This window comes from Chiloscyllium punctatum, chromosome 21 (genome assembly GCF_047496795.1).
Source record: "Chiloscyllium punctatum isolate Juve2018m chromosome 21, sChiPun1.3, whole genome shotgun sequence".
In the NCBI taxonomy this organism is placed as follows: Eukaryota; Metazoa; Chordata; class Chondrichthyes; order Orectolobiformes; family Hemiscylliidae; genus Chiloscyllium; species Chiloscyllium punctatum.
Window position 1 is genome coordinate 7233906 of NC_092759.1, and position 19609 is coordinate 7253514.

At 47.2% G+C, this 19609-nt stretch overlaps 1 pseudogene; it reads right to left on the bottom strand.

Annotated features, from left to right (window-relative positions):
- Positions 1-301: 301 nt before the first annotated feature.
- LOC140492437 (equilibrative nucleobase transporter 1-like) overlaps positions 302-19609 on the bottom strand; it is a 30740-nt pseudogene continuing 11432 nt past the window's right edge.

Consider the following 19609-nt stretch of genomic DNA (forward strand, 5'->3'; position numbering starts at 1 on the left):
TCTTGCTGATGTTGGTGGAGAGACTGTTGTCTTGCTGACTTGATGGAGAGACTGTACTCTTGCTTACGTTTATGGAGAGACTGTTGTCGTGATGATGTTGATGGAGAGACTGCTGTCTTGCTGACATTGATGGAGAGACTGTTGTTTTGCTGATGTTAGTGGAGAGACTGTTCTCTTGCTGACATTGATGCAGAGACTGTTTGCTTGTAGTGCTCATTCTCATGCTGATTATGGTGGCCATCTGCCCATCTGCACAATACCCTTGTCTGCCCAGCAAATACCATGATCTATGCACAGCACTTTATCCCAATCTTTCCTGCCCGTCATCCTTCCCGAGCTGCGAGTTTACCCAGTGATGTGTGCACGTGCTTCCCCTCTGACTCTCCTGTCGGCAGTGGAGGTAGACGTTTACAGGATGGATGTACGCTAGCATTAGCATGGCGATGAATCCAAGATTCAGCTGCCCCGTACGTTCACAATAACAAGAAAAATAAAATGAGAGAGCAAATCTCCAGTCTGAAGTCATCTCACACAGTTCCCATCAACCAGGTATCCCAAACTAAACTCACTCCATTCACCCGCATTTGGCCTATTTCCCTCTAAACATTTGCCTATTACAGCACAGCTGGGCGATCTGCCCAATATGCCTCGGATTGTTTTTTGAAAGAACTATCTACCGGACTCCACTGTACAATCTTACCCCCCCCCGGCCCCGAATTGTTGGGATTTGTACTGAAATTTTCAGTTGTCACAACTTTTCTTGTGTTTATCATGTCCTTGTTTGAATCCTGCAATTATAACTCTCATCCCCTTCCAATTAATTCCAAATCATCATCATTCATTCTTTGAACAGATGTACCACCAAGTCACCTCTGGTTCACCATCTGAAATTGTTGTCCTGCTTATATTGATATGGAATCACTGTCACCAGCTTCTTCACTTTTTCCCTGTCAAAATATTCCAAGTTTTCATATGCCCCATAAAGTCTTCTCTTTAGCTTCTCTGTCCCAAAGAGAACAATATGAACTTTCTTCAAACAACTCCGCTTCCTCATTTGTGACTGCATTCAAGTGCATTCTTACACACGTCCATTAAACACTCGACATTATTTCTCATCTGCCCAGTGATGTATACAGTCCCACAGGCACATGCTACTATATGAGCGTGGGTTTAACCTGCACCTTATCAGCTGGCACTCTTGATAAATCAGCAAAAGAATTATATATTTCAAATACTGTGATCTATCGTGATATTGATACTGCAAATAAAGTATGTCCCATGCATTACATTGTGATTTGTTATTGTGTGTTTTTACTTTAATTTTATGGGGTGTGTTGATGGTTTTACTTAGACTTTCCAAAGATTCAGGACTCTTAAAGATCTGGGGATGACCTCGACTTTGAAACCAATCCAATAGTGGAGGCATCGCAAATTCCATTTGAGGAATGTCTTTCTGTGTGTCAACATGTCTGTGTCAGAGTATTTTTCTCTCTCTCTCTCCCTTTCTCTTGCTCACATGCTCTCTCTCTCCCTGGAAATCTCCCTAGCCACACAGTCATACAATGTGGAAACAGACCCTTCAGCCCAACTCGTCCTTACCCACCACGTTTCCCAAACTGGACCAATCCCATTTGACTGTATTTGTCCTATTGCCCTCTAAAGCTTTCCTATTCATGTAACTGTCCAAATATCTTTTAAAAGTTGCAATTGTATCTGCATTGAACACTTCCTCTAGCAGCTCATTCCATGCACGCATGTGGAAACCTTACCTCTCAGCTCCCTTTTAAATCTTTATCCTCTCACCATAAACCTATTCCCTCGAGCTCTGGACTCCCCCACTCCAGGACCTTGTCTATTCATCCTACCCATGCCTCTCATGATTTTATTAACCTCTATAAGGTCACCCCTCAGCCTCTGACGCTCCAGGAAAAACAGCTCAGCCTACCCTGAGGCTCTGGTCAAGAAAAAGGAACAGTTGGGATTGAGTGAATCCCTGTAGGAGTACACGGACAGTAGGAGTACACTTGAGAAGGAAATGAGGAGAGCAAAATGAGACATAAGACAGCTGAAGAAGGATAATACCTGAATTGTTGACTTCACCACCTCCTGATGCTACCATCGTGGGTGGCACGATGGCACGGTGATTAGCACTGCTGCCTCACAGCGCCAGAGACCCGGGTTCAATTCCCGCCACAGGCGACTGACCGTGTGAAGTTTGCACATTCTCCCCGTGTCTGCGTGGGTTTTCTCTGGGTGCTCCGGTTTCCTCCCACGATCCAAAAATGTGCAGGTTAGGTGAATTGGCCATGCTAAATTGCCCATAGTGTTAGGTGAAGGGGTAAATGTAGGGGAATGGGTCTGGGTGGGTTGCGCTTTGGCGGGTCAGTGTGGACTTGTTAGGCCGAAGGGCTTGTTTCCACACTGTAAGGAATCTAATCTACCTGACCTGCTTCCAGCCTCCTCCTTGTCTACATGAGCTAGCTTTGGAAAAAATGTAAAGGAGAATCAGAAGAGATTCTACAAATACATTAAATAACTAGGGAGAGAATTGGGCCCCTTAAAGATCAACAAGTCTGTCTTTGTGCAGAACCACAGGAGATGGGTGAGATACTCTCCGTCATCCAAATTAATGACGTTTGCATCTTCATTGCCAGCTCAATCTCTGACTTCGAATTGAGTCATCATTACAAACTGTTACTCACATAAAATGGATCACCGTGCAAGGGCCCCTGGATCAAAGTGAAGCATGGGTACTGAAGCAGCGAAATAACAGCCGAGAGAGCTTGCATCAGTCCATAGACCTTCCCAAAATGGCAGGAAGGGAACCTGCACAAGAGGAGAGAGATGGAAGGGAATATCAAATAAAACTTCATCGTATTCCACCCTGCACAGGTTGCTGTTCGCGTTTATGCATAAGACGAGGCACCTCATTCACATCTGATACTGAGCCATGCCCACCTCAGTAGAATTGCAGTGTCACGGTAATAGCACGGTGCTAGCGGTCGCCTAACCCAGGCTGCTGCTGTCTTTTGAGAAATGATTCCAAATCCTGTCATGTCAAGGTGACAGAACTCAAATTTAAAGCTTGTTTTGAAACAAATTTTCTGTATTATCAGCTCCTCTCCGTGACAGCAGCGATGTACTGCGCTGTATTTTTCTATGTTCTATGTTCTATGTTCTATAGCTGCAGCTTAGTCAAGGGAGGCTGACATCTTTAACACGGTGTGGCCTACACGTGGGCCTGTGACTCAAACTCACATTGACCTGGTTGTCTCTGAGCAGCTCCAATGGCCTAAAGGGATGGACAAGGGACGCCTGCATTTCCTGATGGAGTAATACCAGTTCTGGCCTGCACTCTCTGGAGTTTAGAAGAATGAGAGGAGATATAATTGAGGCCTATAAAATGCTAAAGGGGATGGACAAGGCAGATGTAGAGGAGATGTTTCCTCATGGGGGCAACCGAAGGCCATACTTTTAGGATATGGAGTGGAAGATTTAAGGCAGACACGAGGAGAAATTACTTTTCTCAAAGGGTTGTGGAATTCACTCCCCAAGATGCTGAGACATTGAGTAAGCTTAAGGAGGAGATGGACAGATTTTTAATGAATAACAGGTTGAAGAGCGGGCAGGAGTGTGGAGTTGAGGTCGAGATAAGATTGGCCATAATTGTATTGCATGGCGGAGGAGGCTCAAGGGGCTGAATGGCCCACGCTTCTATCACGCTTCTATCAAAATATTGCCCTGTCTGTTCAGCCTTCCTCGGAATGTAATGTAATAGCCACTTATTATGATAGTGGGCTTCACATTCTGGCCTTTAGTTGAGTCAGGAGCTCTCCCCTGAATTCCTTCACAGAACTCACTGTCTGACATTTCCTGGCAGCTGGTTCTGATCTCTTCCACAGCTGAATCCTTTCCAGGTGATAGTGTCACGCCTGAGAGGGGTCTCTGCTCATAGTCACTGACATAAGATCCAGTGAGAGAATGCAGGGCACAGGAACCAATCCTAACAGTGCAACTGCATTCAGTGCAATTTTAAAAATTCTTAATTCACTCACGAGATGTGGGCATCGCTGGACAGGCAGCTCAGAGTCAACCACATTGCTGTGGGGATGGAATCACATGTAGGCCAGGCCAGGTAAGGATGGCAGATTTCCTTCCCTAAAGGACATTAGGGAACCAGATGGGTTTTTCCAACAATCGACAATAGTTTCACGATCATTGGTAGACTCTTTATTCCAGATTTTATTTCATTGAATTTAAATTCCACCAAGGGCCATGGGTGGGTTTGAACGTGGGTCCCCAAATAACTACCTGGGTGTCAAAAATCAACAATGCCATTAGGGCCACTGGTGAGAAATCAGGCACTGACTTACATGAGAGAGATAAATGCTGCGTCCCCTCCATACAAGAAAGTGCGGCTGATCACTTGGAGGATGAAGGTCAGGTACTGAACCTGGAGCACAGGGATGGTGGCACAGACAGCGAACAGGACGGCATGTGTGACGGTAACGGTCAGAGAGAGGACAGCTGCCATCATGGCATCCAGCTTCTTCGAGGTGGCACAGTCCGCTGGGGCGGGGAGGGGGAGGGGGCAGGGGTCAGAGGAAGAGGGCAGGGGACAAGAGGATGAGGAGAGCAGAGGGGGCAGTAGGAGGGGGAGGGGAGAGGTGGAATGAAGAGGTGGGGGCAAAACAAAACAAACAAACGCATTGAATCAGAGCTCAGTCATCACCAAACCAGCTGGGATGACAATCCCTGCCTATGGGGAAGAGAAACATTCAGACCACAGCACAGCAGCATCAAAGTGGGAGCAGAGTGTGTAAACCTGGATTATCCGGGAATGGGAGTGATCAGAGTGCTTAAACCTGGATTACCTGGGCGTGGGAATGATCGGAGTGTTTAAACCTGGATTACCCAGACATGGGAATGATCACCATGTTTTATGTGAATGCAATAGCCTAGTGGCATTAACAATAGACTACTTATCCAGAGACCCCAGTTATTGTCTAGAGACCTTGGCTCGAATCCAGCCACAGCAGACCGTGGATTTTGAATTCAATATATATGTGGAATCAGGGGTTTAGTGTTGACTGTGAAACCATTATCAAGGACAAGCCATCTGCCTCACTAATGCCCTTTAGGGAAGGAAGCTGCTAACCTTATCTGGACTGGCCTACATGTGACTCCAGACCATAGCAATATGGATGACTCTTAACTGACCACTGGGTAATTAGGGATGGGCAATAAATGCGGGCCCAGCCGGTGATGCCCTCATTCTGAGTAGAATGAAAACCTGGATGATCTGAGACTGGGCGTAATCGGGGTGCAGAGTACAATTTGATGAATTGCCTTCTGTATTCAGAACTGGGGGTGATGGAGGATGGGGACTGAAATGCACAGGGACACTTGAATTACCTGAGAAAACGGCTGCTCGTTTCCTTTTGTCTTTGCGTCGATCCATAATCAGGCCGTTCTATGGGGCATAAAAAACACTGCTCATCTGTGTGATGGCAAAGGCGTTCGTCAGTCTGCTTACTGAGGAACCAAAACAAGAAGAGGGAGGAGGAAATTGTCACTTTAACACTGAACTGCTAAGGCTTGTACATATTATTTTCCGAAAGCTGGTGCTACTGAGCTTTTACAGCGATTAGATTCCCTACAGTGTAGAAACAGGCCCTTCGGCCCAACAAGTCAACACTGGCCCTCCAAAGAGTAACCGGACTCATTCCCCTACCCTATATTTACCCTGACTAATGCACCTAACACTGTGGGCAATTTAGCATGACCATTTCACTCTAACTTGCACATCTTTGGATTGTGGGAGGAAACCAGAGCACCCAGAGGAAACCCACACAGATACAGGGAGAATATGCAAACTCCACACAGACAGTTGCCTGAGGCAGGAATCGAACCCAAGTCCCTGGTGCTGTGAGGCAGCAGTACTAACCACTGCGCCAACATGTCACCCAAAGGAGCCTCCCAAATAAAACTGATTGAAGTGAACCAGTTACACATCTCACGCATTGGCTTTCTGGAAGGGGTGGTTTTATTTGCCCCGACAAGTGAGGTTGAAAGATAAGAGTTAAACGTAGGGGAAAACTGAAAACCATATTCTAGCACCCACTTAGAAACGACAGGTCAGATTGTTTCTTATAAACACACTTCCCAAAATACATTGGCGCCCCAGATGCTTGTGACCACAATGTGGTTTCTCCATGTTCACCATTGCTGATATTAGAGTTTGATGTCAGAGCACAAACAATGGATTTCCGAGCTGAATTCCTAACACTTAATCCAATGTTGTTGCTTTTCAGCTGATGTTCATGTATTGTCACTCCAGTAACAGCCTCTGCACTCCTGCTCAATGTGCAGAGAGTATGGTTCACATGGAGCTGAGACTTCTCCCTTGCACGGGCAAAGAGACTGAGAAGTCCTGAGACGGAGGGAGCTCGCCCCCCTCCCTTGACAGCACCCATCAGCAAAATGTCACCTGCTCCAACTGAGTCAAAGCAGAAGTTAAACTCTTCACTCTACCCTGCATTCTTTCGCTGTCCATGAGATAGAGGAGCAGAATAAGGCCTTTCAGCCCATCATGTCTGCTCCACTATTCAGGCATGGCTAATTTGTTTCTCCATCCCAATCTCCTGCCTTCTCCCTGTAACCCTCAGTCCCCTTACTAATCTAGAATCAATCCACCTCTGATTTGGGTGGCATGGTGGCACAGTGGTTAGCACTGCTGCTTCATAGCATCAGAGACCTAGGTTCAATTCCCACCTTGGGCAACTAGGGGTGCAGAGTTCCTTGAAAGTGGCATCGCAGGTGGACAGCTCATTCCATACACGCAACACCCTCTGTGTGAAAAAGTTTCCTCTTAGGTACTTTTTATATCTTTCCCCTCTCACCCTAAACCTATACCCTCTCGTTCTGGACTCCCCACCCCAGGGAAAAGACCTTGTCTGTTTATCCTATCCATGCCCCTCATGTTTTTATACACCTCTATAAGGTCACCCCCTCAGCCTCCGACACTCCAGGGAAAACAGCCCCAGCCTGTTCAGCCTCTCCCTATAGCTCAAAGCCTCCAACCCTCACAACATCTTTGTAAATCTTTTCAGAACCCTTTTGAGTTTCACAATATCCTTCCGAGGACAGGAGAGTTTCCTCCCTCTAATTTCAGGATGGCATCTGGTGACAGGGGATGTTCCGCACAGGTCAGTGTTAGGATCACAGCTATTGACGCTATACATGGACGATCTGGAATAAGGAACTGAGGGTGTTGTTGTTATGTTAGCAAATGATACAGAGATAGGTGGAGGGACAGGTAGTGTTGAGGAGGCTGTTGAAGGACACGGACAGCCTAGAAGAGTGAGCAAGAAATACAGGATGGAATGTAATGTGGGAAAAGGTAAGGTTATGCACTTTGGGAGGAAGAATCAAAGAATAGACTATTTCCAAATGGTGAGAGGCTTCTAGAATCTGAAGCTGAAAGGGACTTACGAGTCCCGAGTTCAGGATTCTCTTCAGGTTAATGTGCAGGTTCAGTTGGCAGTTGGCTGTTAGGAATACAAGAACAGAGATGTACTGCTGAGGCTCTATTCGGCACTGGTCAGACTGCATTTGGATTACTGTGAGCAGTCTGGGGCCCCGTATCTAAAAAGGATGTGTTGGCCTTGGAGGGGGTCCAGAGGAGGTTCACAAGATTTATCCTGGAGCTGAAAACCCTATCATGTGAGGAGAGATTGAGGGCTGTGGGTCTGTACTCAATGGAGTTGAGAAGGATAAAGATGGGGTGGGGGGGAGGAATCTGATGGAAATGTACAGAATGTTGAGAGGCCTGGATAGACAGAACGTGGAGAAGATGTTCCCATGAGTAGGAGAGTTGAGGGCCTGAGGGCACAGCCTCACAGTGAAGGGACGGTCCTTTCAAACTGAGATGAAAAGGAATTTTCTCAGACTTCAATCTTGGCCCGCATTGCGACAGGAAACGGTGCAGGCCAAGTCATTGAGTGCAATTAAGATTAGACTATACCCATTGCCCTACACCTAACACTACCCTACACATCGTTGGACTGTGGGAGGAAACCCACACAGACACAGGGAAAATGTGCAAGCTCCACACAGATAGTAGCCCAAGGTGGGAATTGAACCTAGGTCTCTGGTGCTATGAGGCAGCAGTGCTAACCACTGTGCCACCATGCCACCCAAATCAGAGGTGGATTGACTCTAGATTAGTAAGGGGACTGAGGGTTACAGGGAGAAGGCAGGAGATTGGGATGGAGAAACAAATTAGCCATGCCTGAATAGTGGAGCAGACATGATGGGCTGAAAGGCCTTATTCTGCTCCTCTATCTCATGGACAGCGAAAGAATGCAGGGTAGAGTGAAGAGTTTAACTTCTGCTTTGACTCAGTTGGAGCAGGTGACATTTTGCTGATGGGTGCTGTCAAGGGAGGGGGGCGAGCTCCCTCCGTCTCAGGACTTCTCAGTCTCTTTGCCCGTGCAAGGGAGAAGTCTCAGCTCCATGTGAACCATACTCTCTGCACATTGAGCAGGAGTGCAGAGGCTGTTACTGGAGTGACAATACATGAACATCAGCTGAAAAGCAACAACATTGGATTAAGTGTTAGGAATTCAGCTCGGAAATCCATTGTTTGTGCTCTGACATCAAACTCTAATATCAGCAATGGTGAACATGGAGAAACCACATTGTGGTCACAAGCATCTGGGGCGCCAATGTATTTTGGGAAGTGTGTTTATAAGAAACAATCTGACCTGTCGTTTCTAAGTGGGTGCTAGAATATGGTTTTCAGTTTTCCCCTACGTTTAACTCTTATCTTTCAACCTCACTTGTCGGGGCAAATAAAACCACCCCTTCCAGAAAGCCAATGCGTGAGATGTGTAACTGGTTCACTTCAATCAGTTTTATTTGGGAGGCTCCTTTGGGTGACATGTTGGCGCAGTGGTTAGTACTGCTGCCTCACAGCACCAGGGACTTGGGTTCGATTCCTGCCTCAGGCAACTGTCTGCGTGGAGTTTGCATATTCTCCCTGTATCTGTGTGGGTTTCCTCTGGGTGCTCTGGTTTCCTCCCACAATCCAAAGATGTGCAAGTTAGAGTGAAATGGTCATGCTAAATTGCCCACAGTGTTAGGTGCATTAGTCAGGGTAAATATAGGGTAGGGGAATGAGTCCGGTTACTCTTTGGAGGGCCAGTGTTGACTTGTTGGGCCGAAGGGCCTGTTTCTACACTGTAGGGAATCTTTCACCAACACTCCCCACGGCCCTAACATTAATTGTGTAAGTCCGTGTTCATCTTCAAAATACAACCCCTTGCATTGATCTGCATTAAACCCTATCTGTCGCTCACTGGCCCACTGACTCAGTGGAAGGGAGAGGAGGAAGGAAAAGAGCGGATTGAGAAGGGAGGGGAGAGGGAAGGAATTGGAGGCAGAGAGAGCCCATGTTTTCAAACCTCCTCGTGATTTGGTCTGAGTTTTCCAACCATCAAGCATTTCCTCCTTTTCCATTCTGTCTCCCCTGTCCAGTTGCATGATTTTAGATGTCTCTCTGCCAGGCTCTTCCACCTCCATCCACGTCCTGGGGGTCCACCTGACGGTTCCATCTCCACCTCTTACAATTTTCCTCTGGCTCGGAGTCTCCTGTGCTCGGGATAACGATTTCAATCCGAAATTTGTACAAGTGTTCCTATCCAGACAAGGGAGGAATCTGCTTATCGAAGATACAGCCGCAATTGAACAATCCAAATAATTTTGTTCAAACGAATGAGGGGTATCTAATTACTGCAGGATAGTTCCACCACAGAACACAACAGATGGCCTCCTTCTTTAGAGACCGCAATTTCCCTTTCCATGTGGTTAAAGGTGCCCTCCAATGCATCTCGTCCACATCCCGCACCTCTGCCCTCCAACCGTAACAAGGACAGAACGCCCCTGGTGCTCACCTTACACCCACCAGCCTTCACATAAACCAAATCATCCGCTGACGTTTCTGCCACTTCCAAACAGACCCCACTACTCGGGATATATTTCCCTTTCTGCCTTCCGCAAAGACCGTTCCCTCCGTGACTACCTGGTCAGCTCCACGCCCCCCTACAACCCACCCTCCTGTCCTGGCATCTTCCCCTGCCACCACAGGAATTGCAAAACCTGTGCCCACACCTCCTCCCTCACCTCCATCCAAGGCCCTAAAGGAGCCTTCCACATCCATCAAAGTTTTACCTGTGCATCCTGTATTGTATCCGTTGATCCCGATGCGGTCTCCTCTACATTGGGGAGACTGGGCGCCTCCTAGCAGAGCGCTTTAGGGAACATCTCCAGGACACCCACACCAATCAACCACACCGCCATGTGGCCCAACATTTCAACACCCCCTCCCACTCTGCCGAGGACATGGAGGTCCTGGGCCTCCTTCACTGCTGCTCTCTCACCACCCGATGCCTGGAGGAAGAACGCCTCATCTTCCACCATGGAACACTCCAGGGCATCAATGTGGACTTCACCAGTTTCCTCATTTCCCCTTCCCCCACCTCATCCCAGTTCCAAACTTCCAGCTCAGCACTGTCCCCATGACTTGTCCTATCTGCCTACTTTTCCACCTATCCACTCCACCCTCCTCCCTGACCTAACAACTTCATCCCCTCCCCCACTCACCTATTGTACTCTTTGCTATTTTCTCCCAACCCCCACCCTCCTCTCATTTATCTCTCCACCCTTCAGGCACTCTGCCTGTAGTCCCGATGAAGGGCTTTTGCCCGAAACATCAATTTTACTGCTCCTCAGATGCTGCCTGAACTGCTGTGCTTTTCCAGCACCACTAATCCAGAATCTGGTTTCCAGCATCTGCAGTCATTGTTTTTACCTCGTTGATTCTCACCCTACTCTGAATCCTCTTGCAAGGATGCCTGCCTTGAAGAAGTTTTCCTCCTCTCTCTACAAGAATCTCAGGGAGTCCCTCTCCCACTGCAACTCCCAGGTCATTTCCTCTGCCCTGAAGCTCTTCAACCATGTCCTGAAACAGTCACTACTACAGCCACATTTGCTTCCTCAGTGCCTGCCTCCGTAACCAACATATCCCACATGGACTCCGGACCACTTTTAAACCAGCAGAGTTCAAAACCAAACAGGACAAACAGTAGAGACTACAGATTCAAAAGCATCAGCAATGGTTCTCCTTCAAGATCCTCCAGACAGAAAGGGACAATTCTGACAGATAAGTCGGGATCTGTCTGTGTGGAACTCCAAATGGGGTGAACACAGCAATGTCAAGGGCACATATGCGGTCTGGGTGGAGGACTTTAATGTGCACCGGAAAGAGGGTAGCCCAATATTCAACTCGAAAGAACACAACTGCTTTACTCAGTCTGTGGTAGCAACAAGATGGGCTAAACCTATTTGAGCTGACCACCTACCTAACAGAGGCATCTCCCATCAGAGTACAGATACAAGCAGATACAAGCAGCCTCTGCTTAGTACTTATGTGGAAGAACCAAGGCTACCTTCTGTTACAAAATATGACCAATTTGAACAGACTGCGCCACTGAAAACTGGGCATCGTGGAGAAAATGTGGACCCGCAACAGCAGCAGCACTGTATTCAGTCAGAAGCTGTAACCTCATGCACTGACATATTCCCCCATTCTTCCATTAGCGTTGATTCAAGGGTCCAATCCTGATTTAATGAAAATTCAATCCATCACAAAAAAAGGAACAGGAGTAGGCCATTCAGCCCATTGATACTACTCCACCATTGAATAGGACCATAGCTGGACATGTGGGGCAATTTAGCATGGCCAGTCCGCCTAACCTACACATCTTTGGCTATGGAAGGAAATCAGAGCACCTGGAGGAAACCCAAGTAGACACCGAGAGAACAGACAAACTCCACACAGACAGTTGCCCGAGGGTGGAATTGAACCTGGGTTTCTGGTGCTATGAGGCAGCAGTACTGACCACTGAGTCACTATGTCACCCTCTGGACATTCCCCAATTGGATTCGAGGCTTTCCAGTGAATCTTGTGAAAACAGCCGAATCCTTCGTTGAGATTGCAGACTTGGACACACTCCCGTGCTACTTACCCATAGCTGTAGTCCTTTGGGAGCTGGTTGGGAATTTGTGTCCGTGGGAGCAGGAAAAGGGTACTACAAATGTGGATGGAGCTGAAGCAGCTGATGAAGATGAACATGGATCTCAGGGATACACCAGACTCGTACAAACCCTAGAGAAGATGTGTCAGCATGTGAAGAAATGAAATACATATTACTAACAGCTCACATAAGATTCCATCTAATCTTCCCACCTCTTCCTCATTGCTAGAGTCACAGAATCCTGACAGTGCAGGGAGGGTGGTAAAAAAGGAGGGGGGGTGGCATTGCTAATTAGAAATGGTATAACGGCTGCAGAAAGGAAGTTTGAGGGGGATCTGCCTCTGGAGGTAGTATGGGCTGAAGTCAGAAATAGGAAAGGTGCAGTCACCTTGTTGGGTGTTTATTATAGGCCCCCCAATAGCAGCAGAGATATGGAGAAACAGATTGGGAAACAGATTTTGGAAAGGTGCAGAAGCTTCAGGGTCGTAGTCATGGGCGACTTCAACTTCCCAAATATTGTTTGGAAGCTCTTTAGATCAAGTAGATTGGATGGGGCGGTGTTTGTGCAGTGTGTCCAGGAAGCTTTTCTAACGCAGTATGTAGAGTGTCCAACCAGAGGGGAGGCCATATTGGATTTGGTACTCGGTAATGAACCGGGACAAGTGGTGGGCTTGTTAGTGGGTGAACATTTTGGTGATGGTGACCACAATTCTGTGACTTTCACCTTGGTTATGGAGAGAGACAGGTGCGCACAACAAGGTAGATTTTACAATTCGGGGAAGGGAAATTACCATGCTGTAAGACAGGATTTGAGGAGCATACGTTGGGAGCATAGGCTGTCAGGGAAGGATGTGGTGGAAATGTGGAACTTTTTCAAGGAGCAGATACAACGTGTCCTTGATATGTATGTACCGATCAGGCAGGAAAGAAATGGTCGTGTGAGGGAGCCTTGGTTGACGAGGGAGGTTGAATGTCTAGTAAAGAGGAAGAAGGAGGCTAACATAAGGTTGAGGAAACAGGGTTCAGACAGAGCAGTGGAGGGATACAGGATAGCCAGAAGGGACCTGAAGAAAGGGATTAGGAGAGCTAAGAGAGGGCATGAAAAATCCTTGGCGGATAGGATCAAGGATAACCCCAAGGCATTTTATGCGTATGTGAGAAACCTGAGAATGACGAGAACGAGGGTAGGTCCGATCAAGGACAGTAGTGGGAGACTGTGTATTGAGTCGGAAGAGATAGGAGAGGTCTTGAACAAGTACTTCTCTTCAGTATTTACGAACAATTCTCTTCAGTATTGTTGAAGAGGAGAGTGTGAAACGGACTGATAAGCTAGAAGAGATACCTGTTAGGAAGGAAGATGTGTTGGACATTTTGAACAACTTGAGGATAGACAAGTCACCCGGGCCTGACGGGATATATCCTAGGATTATGTGGGAAGCAAGAGAGGAAATTGCAGTACCGTTGGCAATGATCTTCTCGTCTTCACTGGCAACGGGGGTGGTACCAGGGGACTGGAGAGTAGCGAATGTTGTGCCCCTGTTCAAAAAAGGCAATAGGGATAACCCCGGGAATTACAGGCCAATTAGTCTTACTTCTGTGGTAGGCAAAGTAATGGAAAGGGTACTGAGGGATAGGATTTACGAGTATCTGGAAAGACACTGCTTGATTAGGGACAGTCAGCACGGATTTGTGAAGTGTAGGTCTTGCCTTACAAGTCTTATTGAATTCTTCGAGTAGGTGACCAAGCATGTGGATGAGGGTAGAGCAGTGGATGTAGTGTACATGGATTTTAGTAAGGCATTTGATAAGGTTCCCCATGGTAGGCTTATGCAGAAAGTCAGGAGGCATGGGATAGAGGGAAATTTGGCCAATTGGATAGAAAACTGGCTAACCGGTCGAAGGCAGAGAGTGGTGGTAGATGGTAAATATTCTGCCTGGAGCCCAGTTACAAGTGGAGTTCCGCAGGGATCAGTTCTGGGTCCTCTGCTGTTTGTAATTTTTATTAATGACTTAGATGAGGGAGTCGAAGGGTGGGTCAGTAAATTTGCCGATGATACGAAGATAGGTGGAGTTGTGGACAGTGAGGAGGGCTGTTGTCGGCTGCAGAGGAACTTAGATATGATGCAGAGCTGGGCTGAGGAGTGGCAGATGGAGTTCAACCCTGCCAAGTGTGAGGTTGTCCATTTCGGAAGAACAAATATGAATGCGGAATACAGGGTTAATGGTAGGGTTCTTAGTCAGGTGGAGGAACAGAGGGATCTTGGGGTCTATGTACATAGATCTTTGAAGGTTGCCACTCAGGTGGATAGAGTTTGTAAGAAGGCCTATGGAGTATTATCGTTCATTAGCAGAGGGATTGAATTCAAGAGTCGTGAAGTGATGTTGCAGCTGTACAGGACTTTGGTTAGGCCACAGTTGGAGTACTGTGTGCAGTTCTGGTCGCCTCACTTTAGGGAAGATGTGGAAGCTTCGGAGAGGGTGCAGAGAAGATTTACCAGGATGTTGCCTGGAATGGAGAGTAGGTCGTACGAGGATAGGCTGAGAGTTCTCGGCCTTTTCTCGTTGGAACGGCGAAGGATGAGGGGTGACTTGATAGAGGTTTATAAGAGGAATAGATAGAGTAGACAGTCAGAAACTTTTTCCCCGGGTACAACAGAGTGTTACAAGGGGACATAAATTTAAGGTGAAGGGTGGAAGGTATAGGGGAGATGTCAGGGGTGGGTTCTTTCCCCAGAGAGTGGTGGGGGCATGGAATGTGCTGCCCGTGGGAGTGGTAGAGTCAGAATCATTGGCGACCTTTAAGCGGCATTTGGATAGGTACATGGATGGGTGCTTAATCTAGGCCAGAAGTTCGGCACAACATCGTGGGCGGAAGGGCCTGTTCTGTGCTGTATTGTTCTATGTTCTATGTTCTATGTTCTATGTTCTATGCAAATAGAGGCCATTTGGCCCACTGAGTTTGCACTAACCCTCCAAAAAGCATCCCACTGTACCCCTGTAATCCCGCATTTTCCACAGCTAATCCATCTAACCTGCACATCCCTGGACACTATAAGACAATTTCCCATGGCCAGTCCACCCTAACCTGCACATCCCTGGGCACTATGGGACTATTTCCCATGGCCAATCCACCTAAACTGCACATCCCTGGACACTATGAGACAATTTCCTATGGCCAATCCACCCTAAACTGCACATCTCTAAACACTATGGGACAATTTTCCATGGCCAATTGACCTAACCTGTCCATCCATGGAAACTATGGGCAATTTCTTATGGCGAATCTAGCTATCTAACCTTTGGGCTATGGGAGGAAACTGGAGCACCAGGAGGATACACTTATTCCTGTTCAATACCTAATGCATCTCCAGCCTTCTCTCGTACCCTGTTCTCCCTTTCCACTGCTTTGTCAGTTGCCTCTTGGCTTTCCCGTTTGCAGTACCTTTCATTTCTTTGCAACCTCCTTGTCTCTCAGTTCTATTCTCTGTTCCTTTCACACCCATGTATTCTCCTCAGCCTCTTCCCCCAGCCTCTTTCTCACTGGCAATGGGAAGAACACCACAGAGGATCTGCAATACAGAAAAGGCCTTTCAGCCCATTGAAACTGCATTGGTCACAATCATCAAACTGGTTCTTTCACATTTTCCAACACCTGGCCTTAGCCTTAACATTGCAAGTGCACATTGATAAACTTGCCCAATGTGATGAGGGTTTCTGACTCTTCCACTGATACAGGAAGAGGGGAGAGAAGTGATGGCCCAGTGGTGTTATCGCTGCACTGTTAACCTGGAAACCCACCTCGGAGCCTGGGCTCAAATCTTGCCCCAGTAGGTGATGGGATTTGAATTCAGTTAAAAATCTGGAATTATGTGCCTAATGGTGACCATGCATCCATTCTTGGGGAAAAAGCCTATCAGGTTCGCTCATGCCCTTTAGAGAAGGAAATCTGCCATCCTTACCTGGTCTGGCCTACCTGAGACTCAGACCCTCAGCAATGTTCTTGATTCAAAGCTGTCCTCTCGAGATGGATAATAAATCCTGGCCTGGCCAGTGATATCCACATCCCATGAATGAATTAAACAAGAAAGGCAGTGGTTTTCTGGAAGATGGGTAAGGTCAGTACTTTATCTCCTGCTACACTCTCCTAAGTCTGTTCTGGAATGTGATTCCAGCACGTTACTCCATCTGTTTGTTCCCTTACTGCCCACCTCACCTTCACCAGTAGATACATGGCTGCTGACGATCCGAAAGCCCCATTGTAGAGTGTGATGACGGTGGCACGTTTGTTTCCAAATAGATTCCCAACCAGGAGTCAGAGAGAACAGAAACCATCAGTGGAGTGAGGGTGGTGTGTAATCCTGCAAACCATTCTTGGAGTTAGCAGTCTATACTGAACAGTGATGGGCATGGATCCAATCTCGGCCTTGCACTGAGAGAACCATATCTCACATGGTTTCGACAGAGAGAGGATGTTTCTTTATGTGGGGCATCCAGAATGAAAGGGCCTCAATTTAAGATGAGGGATAGCTGATTTCCAACGGAGATGAGGAGGAATGATTTTGCTAATGGGGCTGTAAAACTATGGAATCCACTCCCTCAGATAGCAGTGGATGCTGGGATATTGAATCAATTTGTAGAATACTTACAGTATAGGAAGAGCTAATTTCGCCCATCAAGGCTGTACCAACCCTCGAGACAGCATCACCCAGACCATCTCCCATCATAATAATGCCACATTGCCCATGACAAATGCATGCACATCCCTAAACACTCTGGGCAATCCACCGGACCTGCACATTTTTGGATTGTGGGACATAAATTTAAGGTGAAGGGTGGAAGGTAAAGGGGAGATGTCAGGGGTGGGTTCTTTACCCAGAGAGTGGTGGGGGCATGGAATGCGCTGCCCGTGGGAGTGGTAGAGTCAGATTCATTGGCGACCTTTAAGCGGCATTTGGATAGGTACATGGATGGGTGCTTAATCTAGGATAGAAGTTCGGCACAACATTGTGGGCCGAAGGGCCTGTTCTGTGCTGTATTGTTCTATGTTCTATGTTCTATGAATCCAGACCAAACCCATGCACACATGGGGAGAACAGGTAAACTCCACACAGGCAGTCGCCCAAGGGTGGAATCGAATCCAGGTCCCTAGTACTGTGGGGCAGCAGTGCTGAGCTACCATAGCAACCTGGACGGTAAGGAGACAGACAGATTTTTAATGAGCAGCAGATTGAAGGGTTATGGAAAGCAGGCAGGAAAGTGGAGTTGAGGCCGAGATGAGATCAGCCATGATTGTTTCGAATGACGGAGCAGGCTCAAGGGGCTGAATGGCCTCCTCCTGTTCCTCCTGTTATTTATTTACAGTGTCCAGCCCTCGTGAGCTAGCAGGAATGGCCTCAACACCACAGATCATTGGCATACCCAGTCATAGTAAATGGCTCCAATTCCCTTCACTTCCCTCAACTATCCAATTGTTAACAGCAGAGCTTAACAGAACAGAAACACAGAAATGATGGAAAGAGCTATATTTCTTCAACGCTGTTGGCATAAGACTATTAAATTATATGAGCAAAATTAGGTCAGTCAGCCCTAATATTTTAAGTGATCTGAACTGATTCTCCCTCTTATTAGCAGTACGTCACGGAATCCTATTGACTGATGCTAACAACATGCATTCGGCTCCCCGAGATAATAATATTCACGAGAAAGGGCTTTGATTAAGGGGCTACTCTCCAATAGCAGGAGACAATGGCCTTGTGGAGTTATTAACCCAGAGAGACCCAGGTCATGATGTGGGGAGCCAGGTTCAAATCCCTGCCACAGCAGATGGTGGATTCAATATAAAACCTGAAATTAGGGTCTAATGATGACCAAATTAGGGTCTAATGATGACCAAATTGTCAGTAGGGGAGGGAAATCCATCTGGGAAACTGCTGTCATGACCTGGTGTGGCCTACAATTATCCAACTGTGGTTGACAAATAACTGCCTGACGGGCAATAAATGCTGACCTACTGTGGAGAGAGTACTGAGAACATTCAGAAAAGCACATAATGTCATCGAAGGAGATTCATCCAATCAAAATGCTTGACTTCCAGTCAGCATTGGAGATGGTGAAGGTTCAGCATTGCACTATTGGAGCGGCAGTATTGAGGGAGTTTCATAGGGAAGAAGTGCTTCACCATCTGTGTGGAAGTAAGGGTTTTCCCCACGGTCTCAGGAACTGAAGGGCTATTTCTTGATCAGAATAGCAGCACTGCAGGAATGCTGCCTGGTCAGTAATGAGGGAAGATACTGGATTGGAGAGTTCAGGATTGCTGATGGCCTAGGTAACATACATCATTGAAATGCAACCAATTTGTAGGCAGAAAGTTCCTTCACATTGTGAGATGAACAATCAATGGTCAATCTCTCTAATGGTGTAACTCAATACAGACCCTCAGGCACTGTAGCACTCCCTCAATATTAGACTCTCAAATACAGGCTCCCGAACAGAGTGACAAGACATAACCCCCTCAGTACTGTCCTGTGAGACACCGTCAGACTATTCGAATACTGATCATATAATAGTGGATATTGCGTGGTTACTGAATCCCAATAATGTGGCATTCCCTCAGTATGGACAGCAACAGTGCTGTACACCCTCAGCTGAAAGATAGGGTAACGAAGAAGGGTCACTGGATTTGAAATGTTAACTCTGTTTCTTTGTCCACAGATGCTGCCAGATCCTGCTGAGTTTCTCCAGCAATCTCTGAGCTTTTCTTGATGCTGAGTCTCCGACAGTACAGCACTCCCTGTAGAGATTCTGCCAGATGACTGGCCATTACCTGTATGTTGGTGGTGAAGAAGAGGATTCCACCACCTGCGATCATGCAGGCTGCAGGGAACAGCAGGATAGCAGAATCTGTGAGGGAACAGAGGGTGACAATGATGAGATATAAAGGGGAATTGCATTACTGCAAGCATGTGGAGCCTCAGCTCATCAGCTAACACTTTATAGCCAAGATGGTCCATCACATGGAGCAGTGAAACAATGTGAGGGAAAGGGCAGGCAATTTTCACTGTCACTAACATTGAGAATAGCTTCACAAACAAGAACAATGGAGTCCCACAGAGATGCAGTGCTGTAGGGAGGGCTCAGTGCCTTACTGAATGAATGGTTTTAGTGTCACGTTATTTTACTTCATAGCTCAGTGGGTTAAAGTGCCTGCCATGTAAACAGGGGACCCTGATTTCAAATCTCGATGCAGCTTTGTTTTGGCTGCGGCAGTGGCTCAGTGGTTAGCACTGCTGCCTTGCAGTGCCAGGGACCCGGGTTCGATTCCAGTCTTAAGAGACTATCTGTGTGGAGTTTGTATGTTCTCCCCGCGCCTGCGTGTACTTTGCTCCCAAAGTCCAAAAGTGTGCAGTTTAGGTGGATTGGCGGCATTGAAAAATTACACCAAAGAGTCCAAATTGGGTGGATTACTCACTGTAAACGTGGGGCTACATGGATAAGCCGGGATGCCCTTCAGA